The sequence below is a fragment of the Triturus cristatus genome, chromosome 8 (genome assembly GCF_964204655.1).
Source record: "Triturus cristatus chromosome 8, aTriCri1.1, whole genome shotgun sequence".
In the NCBI taxonomy this organism is placed as follows: Eukaryota; Metazoa; Chordata; class Amphibia; order Caudata; family Salamandridae; genus Triturus; species Triturus cristatus.
The window spans coordinates 1135268462-1135282294 of record NC_140591.1 but is presented as its reverse complement, the minus strand read 5'-3'; the positions used below and the strand labels follow the sequence as shown (position 1 = coordinate 1135282294).

At 44.6% G+C, this 13833-nt stretch overlaps 1 protein-coding gene across 2 annotated transcripts in view; it reads right to left on the bottom strand.

The window, feature by feature from the left end:
• LOC146805507 (lysozyme g-like) overlaps window positions 1-13833 on the bottom strand; it is a 131208-nt gene that overhangs the window by 109650 nt on the left and 7725 nt on the right. Inside the window, exon 1 of one of the 2 annotated variants that reach the window (XM_085622780.1) lies at window positions 11397-11435. The exons of the other annotated variant lie outside the window; for it this stretch is intronic. The gene's annotated coding sequence lies outside the window, so the exon portion shown is untranslated. Of the gene's footprint in view, window positions 1-11396; window positions 11436-13833 lie in introns of those variants that run through there. 2 annotated transcript variants of the gene reach the window in all.

Sequence of the window (13833 nt, the reverse complement as noted above, 5' to 3'; positions counted from 1 at the left end):
CGTCCTTAGTGCCACTAAAAGTGGAAAGTGGTTCTATATTGTGCAGATTTTCTAATCACTCAAACCAAGATTTCAAATCATAGCATCCCTCTGTTGATCACACTTTGCAGGCTTTTTAATGCATTTACATTCAATTTGGAAAGCCTGTATCCTGTAAGGCATTTAAGATTGATCTCTTTCAGATTGACTTGATAGCTACATAAGTTCTCATCCCATTCCTCTCCACCACTACCCAACTTTCTTCTCCCACTCCATGTTTGCAAGATGGCTCAGTGAGTTTAATACTTGCCACTGACACCTGATGTGATTTGAAGATCATAAGTTCTAGTCCCAGCAAGACCAGTCCAGCTTTCCAAGCTATGTTAATTGAAAGCCATTAAATTAGGGACCTGTTGTTCAGAGTGCTCTGAAATGAAAGAAAAACTACATAATGAAACGATCACTGGCAACGCCAATAGGTCTGGCCTTTTGGCTATGCCAAGGAAGTTCTATTGGCTGTGCCATTGCTTTTTGGCAATGATGTTCAGCAGGTGCAAAAAGTAAAACATTGTTATGGCTTCTGCTGTACAGCTAGAGCTGTTACTCAAAGTCAGGCAAGGCCAAGAGGACACATCATCTGCAATATACCTGAAGTAAACATTACAAAATTGACTGAGGCCATTGGAGATTTGCTTTTTAAACCTCCTCAGATAATGGCAGGGGAGGTCAATGTACTAGCAGATACGTTTTCTAAATGGATTGAGGAAGGAGCAAATAAGCTGGCTCCCCCCAAACTGGTTAAAAGCCACAGATCTCTACCCACAGCAGAATAGGACTCCCCTAGGCTTAAGGAGTTAGAGACTGTGCAGGAGACAAGAAAAACTATGGAGGACTAGTTATCTATTGGATGAAAAAGTAAGCTATAGGAAGCTTCTGTCTGAATACAAAGCTGAAATAATAGTTGCAAAAACAAAATTTCCATGGACAAAATTAAAACAGCCAGCAATTCCTCTAAGGAACTTTTTCGAACAGTCAAGTTGCTCTTGTGCCCTCCGAATGCAAGAACATTGGTCCCTACTCACAAAGTTTTGCGATAACCTAGACAACTTTTTTAAGAACAAGGTAGAAGATGTCTACAGGGTTCCCACAGCAGAAAAAAATTAAAATTATTTAAGTTCTATAAATGTGGCTGCCAATAATAGCTTCCCAACTTTAAACAATTTTCCACCTTTGACAACTGATGAAGATGTTCACATGATTAAACTTATCAAATCTGGGGCCCGACCAATCCCCGTCCTGTGAACATTTCTCATGATCTGGCCAGTGCATTGGCCCCCTCACTCACAGCCCTACTGAATAATATCCTGGACTCTGGTGTTTTTTCTTTGGACTGGAAAAGAGTTTCAATCCTTCCTTTAATAAAATAGAAACCACACTAGATCCCAGTGAAGTGAACATCTATTGCCCCATCTCTAGACTTCCAGTACCAGCACAAATCCTGGAGAGACACCTCAATGTGGTTCTCTCTGACTTTCTAAAGCAGAACGGGATCCTTGATAGATCACAATTAGGTTTCAGGAAGTCACACAGTACGGAATCTACTCTGATGGTGCTAACCGAGGAGATTCATGGAATAATGGATAGTGGGGGAAAGGCTGCGGTGGTCCTTTTGGACCCATCCGCAGCCTATGACACCGTAAATCATTGAGTTATGGAACATCGACTGATGGAGATAGGAATAAAGAATTATGCTCTTAATCTTTTGGCTTCCTATCTCAGCAACAGAACTCATTCAATCCCATTTGGAGACTTTACTTCCAATGTTTCTTCTCTGCAGTGTGGGGTCCTGCAAGGGTCCTCACTAAGCCCTACATTGTTTAACATTTATATTGCCCCATTAGCTGCCTTGATTAGATCTTTCGGATTCAACACAATATCATATTCAGATGATACACAACTTGTTGCTTCTATTCACACTAATATAGACAAGGTAGCTATGAGATTTGGGAACTGTATGCCAGCCATTGTCAACTGGATGGATAGTCAATGCCTAAAATTGAACTCTGACAAGACGGAGGTGCTCCTCTTTGGATGAGACTTATCATTTTGGAACTCTTCTTGGTGGCCTTCCTCCCTTGGCCCTTTACCCACCCCAGTCACCAAAGTAAAAAATCTTGGAGTGTTTTTCAATTCTAAATGAACCTTTAAAGTGCAGACTAATCAGTTGATTTCTTCTTGCTTCCACCTCTTAAACATTCTAAAAAAAAGTGGTACCTTTCATACCCACAGACTTACAGACAACTGTGGTTGTCTCTCTCGTGCTTTCACAGTTAGACTACCGCAGTGCCATTTATAGGGGGCATGCAACAAGGGCTGATAATAAAGATTCAGAGATTGCAGAACGCTGCTGTTCGTCTCTTGAAAAACCTTAAGAAACATGAATCGGTTGCTAGAGGGCTCATGGACCTACAGTTTATCTGAGGGAAAACATGTCATGGTACACCCCCAGAAGATGTCTGCGATCTACCTTTGCTAAGACTATGATATCCCCCAAGATTTGTAAAGCCACCTGAGGTGGCAGAAGCTTTGTGCATACTTCTGTTCTTCTCTGGAATTAAATACCACTGCATCTAAGGTCACAATCAAACCTTATGTTCTTTAGAAAGCATTTAATAACGTAGCTCTTCACTTCGCTTGTCTAAAAATTATTTTTTGACTATATTTTTAGTGATTTGGAACAGCCGATATCAGCGCCACAACGCCTAAGGGCATTCATCACGCTTTACAAATTTAAATCAAATCAAAACTTTAATCAACCTAAACATAGTCTTTTTTAAAGTATTTATGATAAGGTGAATTAATGTGAATGTATGTCATATTAATATAACCAATACATGACATATCTTTCTAATTAAATATATTAAAGAACGATGACCTTGTCTGTTGTCTGAGGATTTTGGCCACCATAAACACTGCATAAAATATTTTAGCATACTCATAATCTTGCCATTTAGTAATTAGACCTGCAATGATGGTTATAACCTTGTACTGTAAGCATGCATTGTGCGATGCATTGAGGTGACCTTATTGTGGAATGTGGGGTTATTAAAAGAACTCCTGATAGGAAGGCTCTGAATTCACCCAGTGGTGATATGAAGGGGTATAAATACATTAAATTACATGTTCATTTAGTGTAAAAAAGGAGCAGCGTGGCTCACTGCTCTTGCCCTCTTCAAATTTAACAAAATATTTCAAAGTGGCTTAAACACTCAAACCTATTAACTTCAGGTTCACTGAAAAAAGCTAAGGTTTAGTAACGTTATAGTTAGGTCAAATTTCGGTGACAACATAATGTTTTAAGACAACAAAACCACTGCAATTCACCAGTTATAGTTATATTATGTAACTATAAACCGTGCCCTAAGGTAACTATAACTCCCGCTCCTGCAATGCAGTTTTCTCATTAATAATTTCATTGCAAATGTTGCAGTGATATTATCAATGATGTCATGGAAGATGTCATGAGTGAGGCCAAGCTCTGCTTCCAAAACCCGCAGGCAGCCAACCCCACACCACACACAGCCTATTGGTGTAGCCACCCTACACAAGCCACATCAGGCCCTGGGGACCCATACCCCAGGGCCTTTATTTTTATTCTTAGGAGAGGGGGTACAAGGCCCCTTTCCCCAAGCCCTTTGGGCCTGGGGCTTTTTTTTAATTAAGGGTATTCGGCCTCAAGCCCCCCACCCTCCATGAGCCAATAGTGGCCCCAGGGATCCACATCCCCTGGGGTTGAATTGCAATCAACAGAGGAGGGAGGCCATGTGGCCCCCCTCCCAGAGCCTTAATAGGTCCTGGGGACCCCATCTCCGGGCCGCAGTTAACTTAAAGGGGAGGGTGGTACAGAGCCTCCTTCCCCAATCCTATTGTGGCCCCAGGGACACCATCTCCTGGGGCCTGTCTTAATTCTAGTTGGGTGACCCAGTGCCCACCTGGGACACACACAAAACAGCATGTTGAGGGCGTGGGGAGAGCCACATCGGCCACCTCCATGCATTTCTCTCGCCCGGCAGGACCAGCTGTTTTTGTTTGCTGGGCGTGAGCAATGTGTGTTTCCCTGTCAGCATGAGCAGGGGCAGGGAAAAAAAGTCTGCTCCTAGACAACAGGAGCATTTTTAAAGCTTGCGCCCTGCGAAAGAAGATCTGCCTTCCTGCGAGCAGGGAAGGCATGTCTGCTCCCACTCAGAGGGACCTTTAAAAATGCTCCCACCAGGTGGGAGCAGACATGTATTTCCTTGCCTGCTCTGATGCAGGCAGGGTAGCTAGTGTGTCCCTGGGTTGGGCTCCCGAGGACACTGTAATTGACCTGGCCCAGGGAACAGGGCAATTAGGGCCATTACCAAGTCAGGGAGTGGGGCCCGGGTCACCCTTCTCTTTAATTTTAGATAATCCCCAGGGAATGGGGTCCATGGGGCCTTTGGAGGCTGGGGGAAGGGGGCAGTGTGCCCCTCTTTTTTAGTATCAGATCCAGGAGGTGAGGTTCCCGAGGCCAGTGGAGAGTTGGGGAGAGGAGCAGCATGCCCCTTCCCTATTTTACGATGTTGACCTTGGGAGAAGGGGCCCTGAGGCAAGTAGAGGGTCAGAGAGGTGGGCCAGGTGCCCCTCCCCTTCATTTTGATGATAGCCCCAGAGAATGGTCTCTCAGAGGCTCAGGATGAGGGTCATGTGCACCCCTCCCTTAAATATAGGTTTTCTGCCACCGCTACAGGCCCATCCCATGGAGTATTTTTTTGCAGCAGCATACTTTTTTTATTATGGATTTGTGGATCCTCCGTGATTTTGCGGTAATGTTTTTTTTTGTTTTTCTAAACATTTTTGACCCAAGGGTCAGGGTTTCCCTACCCTGCCCCCTCATGTCTTTTTATGATCTTTTTTCTTGGACTCTGGACTAATGATGTCATGGCAGCCAATCAGATCTCAGCATGAGATCTGTCGGGTCCACAGATCCTATGCAGAGTGAAATATACAACATTTTTGATCATTAATTGCTCAAAAACGACTGAACAGACTATACAAGGGAAAGGCTCTGGAAGAGGGGGCTGGTTGCATCAGCGGTCTGTCTGCATTCCCAGGCGGAGCAGGGTAACTTCTTACACACAGTCTGGAGCTGCCCTGTCGTGGCACCTTTTTGGACATAGGTTTGGACTGTTTGGGGGGAGTGTTGGTGCTGATGTTGCCGTGGACTCCACAGTGTGCCTTACTTCATATCTCTGACTACGTAGACGAGAACAGGAATCTGCGGCCCTTGCTGTGGCTGGGCTTAGTAATAGTCAAACAGGACGTCTCGTGAGCCTGGAAAGATGCCGCTGCTCCTTCGCTGGATCAGCGGAAGGAGGGATTGGACCACTGCCTAGGCATGGAACATCCTATTTATATTGTGCAAGGTTTCAGGGGCGGGTGGGAGAGGAGGAGTGGGCAGATGTGCAAGACCATCTAATGTGTTTCAACCATTCTGTGGTATTATTAGTGGGAGTTTTGTAGGCATTTTTGATTTGATCGCCCAAAGTAATAGATGAGAATGTTGTCATCGGTGGTCATGGGGATATATCTGTCAACATTCATGATCCATCTATGTACTAAACTATATGTCACCTCTACTGGTGGTCAAATAGGGATGTATGGTTTTGTTTCTTTAAAAAAATATAATAAAAATTATTTGGGAAAAAACTACTGAACAGATTTACACCATATCACAAAAAGCACACTTTGTGGACCAAGATTTAGCTTTCTGCCAAGTTTGGTGTAAATCTGTTCAATAGTTTTTGTGGTATCACTCTTCAATTTTCCTATAGAAAAATGAATGGGGAAAATGCATTTTGGGACCGCTCATAATCTTGCCCACAGCTTGATGGATCACCCTGAAACTTTCCAGGAAGGAGCTGAGGAGTATGTGACTTTTTTCTGGAAAGTGTCATGAAAATTCATCAAGCAAAGCCAAATTTCTTAGGAAAACAAAATGTTTTTTACAATGGAAACGAAGACCTAACTATAACTACCCAGTGGCAAAACAAGTCGGCCATACCTGCACTCTGTTTGTTGTAGAAAATAAAGGAATTTATCACTGTGTTGACGAATTGCTGTGTCACTTCTTCTTTCCACATTGTGGCTGTCTCAAAGAGTTTTGGGAGAGGAGACGTAATACGATATATATTTATATTCATCCACTGAAAAAACCAAAGGTTACAGGGACGTTATAATTAGGCTGATGTTTCACTCGTACAAAACCAGAGAAATTCAGCAGTTAAAGTTAGTGAGCTAGCTACAACTCACACCGCCACAATGCACTGCTTATGACCTCACATATTACATCACTTGTGACGTGGTCAGTGACAACACTGATGACATCACTGATGACATCTCAAATGACATCACTGATGACAGCATCCACAGAATCTCTGACATACCCACTCACACCCCATATAACCTTTAATGCACCCACTCACTGATTCATAGATCAACACACACATCTACTCTCTCACTCATACAGCCATTCATACACCCACTCACTCACTGAGCCAGCCACCATAGAGCTGCTCACACTCCTACTCACTCACCCATGCAGTCAATCACACTGCCACTTACTCATCCATACAGTTAGACACACATTCACTCATAGAGATACTAACAAGTACTATACAGTCAGTACTATACAGTCACTGACACAAGCACACACTTACCCATACAGCCACTCTTACATTCACTAACTCATCCATACAGTCACTCACATACCCCATCACTTACCTATACTGCCTTTCACATGCCCAGTTATTCACCCATATACCACTGACACATGCACTCACATACCAATACAGCCGTACACACACTCACTCACCTATACAGCCACTGACTGACCCAGTCACACATCCATACAGGCACTCACACCCACCCTCACACACCCACAGAGACACTCAGAAACCCATAGAGGTACTCAGACAATCAATCACTCACCCATCTAGAATCTCATGTACCCACTCACACACCCATACAGCCACTTAGACACCAACTGACAAGCAGATACAGACATTCACACAACCAGTTACTCACCTATACATTCACAGAGACACCTAGGGCCTCATGTAGGAAGCCAAATACCGGTCGGTAACGGCCGAAAATCGGTAAATATCCCGTTACCGACCGATATTTAGGCATTTGCGATGTAGGGGGCTGATTTCTGGATTCGGTATTTACCGAATCGGAAATTAAGAAATCGGTAAAATACCGATTCGGTAAATACCGAATCCAGAAATCAGATGTAGGGAGCACTCTATAGAGTGAAAATTAGTATTAGAAATTCGTTATTTACCACCAAATACAGGTTGGTGATAAATAACGAATACCTTGCAAAAAGCAACATTTTGCTGATTTAAGAGTGCCATGTGGCAGACATACATGCCCTTAGGGCATGTATGTGCACCACATGTGCACACATGCAAGATTCAGGGGTGCAACAGGGTGTCAATGTGACACCCTGCCACCCTTGTATATGCTCCCCCCATTACCGAATCGGTATTTACCGATTCGGTAATGAGGCATACCTTCCCATTGATTCCTATGGGCCTCCAGGCCCATAGGAATCAATGGGAAGGTACGCCTCATTACCGAATCGGTAAATACCGATTCATAATTACCGAATTTTTCCGATTCGGTAAACTTTACCGAATCATTACCTACATCACATTTACCGATTCATAAATACCGAATCGGTAAAATTCGGTATTTATGAATCGGTAAATGTGAGGCTACCTACATATGGCCCCTAATCACTTATACAGTTAGTCATTCACCCACTGAATCAACCAATCAGGCACTCATACATCCACTAATACACCGATGCACCTTGGCGTATATATATATATTTAACACTAACAAACTTTTAAAAACACTCACAGTCACTGGATGACATCATCAATGATGTAATTCGAGATGTCATCAGTGATGTCACTGACCATGTCATGAGTGATGTAATATGTGAGGTCATAAGCAATGCATTGCAGGGCACGAGTTATAGTTAGCTCAATAACTATAACTGCTGAATTTTCCCTGGGCACGGCTTTATTTTTATTTATTATTTTTTCAGGTAAAGGGCGGGGGTGATAGGCCCCCTCCTGGGCCATTTTCAGCCCGAGGGGCCCCATTCCCCGGGTCCTGTACACTTTAAAAAAAAAATTATATAAAATTTAAAAAGGGAGGTGGGCCTTCGGCTCTGGAGACACCCATCCCCGGGGCCTGTCCCCTTTAAAAAAAATGTATTTAAAAAAACAAGGGAGGGGGGCCAGGCATGTAGTGTGGGTGCCCTGGTCGCACCCAGGGTACCCACATTTAAAATGTTGAGGCCCGCAGGGGAAGCCTGAATTCCCCAATGGTCCCCGCTGGCTCCCCGCCTCTTGCATGAGCTGGTATTGCTTTGACACCCAAGGAGCTGCTAACATGCAGCTCCCTGGATCCCAAAGCAATGTGTCTGTTTCCCTGCTCGCTTCACAGCGGGCAGGGAAACAGACACATGCTCTGCTTTCAGTAAGCAAGAGCATTTTCTGCTCTCGCTTGCTGAAAGAAGAGCACTTTGTAGTAATGTGTTAAGTCACATAATGTTAACTCTGTTTTATGTATCCTTCTATTAAAGTTAGTCTGTAATTGTTATGTAATGGTTTCCTTTAGAATGTTCCTGCTGCTTAGATACTTTAGAATGCAGATGGTTTATTCTTGAGTTTGTGTCTGTTGGAGCTGACTACTTCCAAGCTAGCTCCTCTTCCATGTAACCCTACAATAAATCTACTCAAGACATCATCTGCTTCCTGGCTTCTTTCTACACACTTGTTTGCTATAGCTTGGCAGAGCGGTGCAATGTTCCGGGGGTGGACTCCCCAGGACGTTGTTGGTGCTGGACCTGAGGGTGGTGGTCCCCAGGGTCATATAGGGCTCCTGTTGCCCCCTGGACTATTCACATGATTTTTGTAAATCTATGTGCATGGGGGTGGTGGCGGTCCCTGGGGCAGCGGGGGAGGCCTTAGGACCTCTCTCACATTTTGTTTAAATAAAGAACAGTTTGCCCCAGGAAGTTGGTGGTCCCTTTGGGCTTCGAGGGGCCCATGCAGGCCCCTGTATCATTATTTACACATGTCCCTGGGACCTGGCCCACCCGGGGGCCTATATTAAACGAAGTGCGGGAGCCTGTGCTTCATTTCTTTTTTACATTTCAGCGGAAGTCACAGAGCCAGTGTGACTCCCTCTGAAAATGTTTTGAAAAATGCTTTTTTGGCCCTGGTGGATCCCTGTGGGACCCCCACAAGAGGCCTAGGGGGTCAGGGTGTTTCTACCCTGTCCCCTTTTTCCTTTCTTTTCTTCTTGTGACTCGGTTGGCAGCCATCAGTTCAGTTGCAAGATGGTTGCCAACACTTCCTGGTTTGCAGTGTGTGGCAGCCAATCAGATCTCAGGCACGAGATCGGGAGAGGTGGCAGATCCTTTATATTTCTCAGCAACTACTGAACGGATTTACACCATTTAACAAAAAGGGTGCTTTCTGGACCTAGAGCTACCTTTCTGCTAAAATTGGTGCAATTTGGTTCAGCAGGTCGGACAGTAGCTGTCTCTAAAGATTCCTATGGAAATTAACCCCTTCAGTGCCCGCCCCTTTCCCCGCCCTGTGCCGGCCGTTGTATTAGCGGGCGGGGTTTATGACGAGCTGGTCTCGTCATGGGCACAGCGCAACCGCGGCCCATGACGAGACCAGCTCGTCATGGGCATTGAAGAGGTTAACATGGAGAGAAAGTGTTTTCGCCCCTTCCCCCGCCCCCCCCCCCTCCTTTTTCTCTGCCCTCACTTAATGGATCACCATGAAATTTTCAAGACAGCAGCTGAAGTGACTGGCAAATTCGTTTTGAAAATTTTGCAAAGCAATTGTATTCAGTAAAAACAATAAACACAAATTACATGCAGTCTATCTTGCTTGCACTGTAGAAAACAATGTGAATGAATAATATTTAAAGAAAACAATCAAGTGGCACAGACATTCCGGGCTATTTAAACAGCCATCAGCCTGCAGAGGAGAATCATGAAAGATGACACAGTAAGAGCGCTGATGAGAGAGGAGGGAAATGCTATTTTACTTGCAGGTCAAGAGTTAACCTTAATGTCAACAGTCAGGCACTCACAGCCAGTGCAGGCTCAGCCACAATCCTATGACAGATCAGCTGGAGAGAATACTGGAAGTGAAAGGGACGTTGTTGAACTTACATACATAAATCACCCCTTTGGGGTTGTATGCAATGTACGCGATAAAAAGGTTGAAATAAACAGCTCAAAATACCAAAAAGGGGAACAGTGTTATAGCCTGCATTAAATCGAGTTTCTGGAATACAAGTGTTAAAATGAAAGGTACCAGCAGTGCATCAGAAATGGAAATACTCTGTTTCCAAAAGAGGATACATTGTGTTGCTAAAAGGAGATAGTCTGTTTCTAATTAGAAGGCAAAGTGTAGAGAAGACCTCTCCAGAAAAGCTTTGTGAAAAATCGCTCAAAAAGGAGAGAGACAATGTTCTTAAGTCTAGTACTTTCAGTTTGTGCATCCTTCCTCTCTGGGCTGAGATTGTAGTGAGAGCCCCAGTGTTCAGCAGCTGCTTACCAGAAGCTGTGTGAATTAGTAGCAGTAGAGAAAGAATGCACTATTGGAAAGTCAAGAAGACAAGGGCTGAGTGAGTGCAAGGGAGAGGCAACATAAAGTGTGGGGGTAGTTTTGTGGGAGCGGAGAAAACGCACAAAGAAGAAAGCAAAACAGGGTCAGAGGAGAAGTACAAGGACGACTGAGTCCAGGGAGAGAGGAGTACACTAGGGAGACTGCTTGAAAACACATGCACTCCCATGGAGTGATTAAGCCAAGAAAAACAAGCATTTGCAATGCAATAGGTCTCGCATTTACGAGACTTTGAACAATTGGTTTTGTAAATATAAAAGCGGTGCTGTGTTCAAACATAAAGCACGGTGCCCATGCACATACAAGTTATGTGCATGGTGGCCCGTGAAGCGGCTGCCATGGTATTAAAAAAAAAACATGAAAGCAGGCAGCGTGCTCAAACATAAAGTGCGGCGTCCGTGTTGTAATTATGAAAGGGGGCGCCAAAATGGAGCCTCAAAAGCGTGGTGTGTTGCTATGGAAGTGCTTGGTGGCACATGAAAAAAAAATACATGAAAGCGGGCACCATGCTCAAACATAAAGCACAGCGCTCGTGTTGTAAATATGGAAACGGGCGCCAAAATGAAGCCTTGATAGCGCGGTGTGCCGCGCTGGAAGGGATTGGCAACATAAAAAAATAATGTAAAATGGAGGGCAGGGAGAATGGGAGGGGGGTAGAAGACTTAGTACCTCATAAAAGCGGAGGGCCGCTAATCACTGGAATTCAATCTGTAGTTCAGCGGTGCTCCTGAGCAAGAAAACGAAACTGATGTAGCAGGTTGGGAACCCATTAGGAGGCTGCAAAGAAGAGCGATGCTGGAATCAACCTATGGTAAGCAGCATGCTGGATTACAGTCCGTATAGTGAATACACCGTGTCTTGCAGACAGCACATGCTCACTGACTCTCGACATAAAAAAGGAGCGCTTGAAAATCAAGCAGTGGACGTACAGATGTTAGCCAATCAAAGCAATGGTAAAGAGGAAAAGATCCATGGGAAGGATATAAAACAAGATTGACAACTGGGACATGAGTAAGAAGCAGGAGTCAAATGAGAGTGAAATGAAAGCCAAAAAACGGCAGTGCTTAATTTGAGCCGATGGGGGCTACTGACACCCATTTTTGGGTACCAGCGCTTATTTTTCCTCATCAGACTTTGATTAATATCAAGAGAGAGGAAATCACAAAAGGGGTATAAATAAGGAAGAGCAAGATGAAAAACAGTGACAAAGGGAATAATTAGGCAGAGACGTTTTAACGCATGGGCAAAGGGGGCTCTGGCCGAGGGCCCCCACCTTTCTAGGGGCCCCATCATTAAGCATCCAGGACAGTCCCAGACAGTGGCATAACGCAAAAATTATAGGGCTACCTACACAATATGAAAAGGGGGCTCCCAGGTCTCCAATACCTCGTAAATATTCAGAGGCTTTGCACTGAATGGGGGCCCCCTGAAGGACTAGGGCCCCCTTAAAAAAAATTTGAACCAATAAAGATGGTTGTTGATGATCAGACTATAGATGCTGAGGGATTTTATGATCTGAAAATGTATAATAAATTCCGAATTTTTCTGAGCAGGGGGCCCCCGAATAATATTTGGCCCAGGGCCCCCACAATCCTTAAGATGTCCCTGTAATTAGGGATGTAAAACAACATGCAGGCATGAGATAAAGGGACAAGGAGTGTCTGGAGATGGATTATAGATGCATGAGGTGGAATTAAGTCTCTGTAGCCTTGGTACATGGCACTACAACCTTCAGCAGCAGGGATGCAGCTTGTGAGCAAAATGTTGGGGTCCCAGCACTTATAATTTCACAAATTAAGCACTGACTAAGTGTAAACAATGGGCGGGCTTCAAGCCCCAGTATGTTTCTGTTACGTCCACAACATGTCTTTCGCAACAGTCTGGTAAGCTCAACCTAAAAATTCTTACACTGCATTCTGATTCCCTTTTCCACATCTGTGTCACCCTAGCTTGATGGCAGGGTTGGCATGCCATGAAAAGATTCTTGTCCTGGGGTCTGAAAGCCTTATTATGGTTCCATGTCAGATTGAGAATACAATATGCCGGATGAATATGCATTTTTTCCACTTCAATAACAGCCTGTGAATTGCTGGAAATGAGGAGAAACAGGGGTGAAGACGAGCCCTGCTCAAAATGAGCTTGGAGGTGGTTTAAGGTGATTCTGATGGAAGCTAGTAGAATCCAATGCTAGGCTTTGTAGTCGTCAGAGCTTGCCGTTTCTCTATTGCATGTGGAATACATTTCTTGCAAAGGATACTGCAAGCTTCCTGTTGCGTAAACTAAGGCTCGGGTTTTGTTCTATAAAGTTTGTCATTCCTACCCATGGATACCTGAACTTGGTTCAGTGCACCCCCTGGGGCACTCTCTGTACGGTTGTAAACTTTGTTTACAGTAAGCACTGCCTTGACTTACCACCAAGGACACAAAACAGTGCCAGTCAAAAATATAAGTCATCTTGGCGCTTGTGGTCATTGGGATGGAGGGAGGGTGAGTATCTCATGTGGATCATGTGTTCCCCTTGGCATTCTGGTAAATGCAATGCTTAATTTGTAAAAGAATATGTGGCGGTGCCCAAATTTGTGCTCAGAGGCTTGTGGCTGACGCTATCAAAGATTAAGGAGGTGAATACCAAGGCTGCAGCATAACCCTGATTCCACCTTATGCTTATTTTATCAACCACCAGACACCCCCTTCCTCTTCATCTCACTCTTGCAGGTTATTTATCATCCCCACTTTTTCCCTTTGTCATTGTTTTCCATCATTCTTTTCTTCCTTTTCGCCCCTTTTGTGATTTTCCCTCTCTTGCTCTGGATCAAAGACTCATGAAGACAAATAAGTGCCTTACCCCAAAAATGAGTTCCGGTGGGCCCCACCTGCAATGAACCCGAGCTCCGGAGTCAGCAGCTGTGGCCGCTGCGCCACATCTCTCCCAGTTGCTGATATGGAAAAAAAAATAAACATGGTCCGGATGAGGCCACCACCCCAGCCCCCGCTCTCATTTGGGGCCCTAGAAGATACCCAGTCACAGCCGCGGGGGGGTCAGGGGGGAGGATGCAGCAATCACGCTCTGCCACTCTGGTAGTGCACCGTCACTGCAACCCAGCGC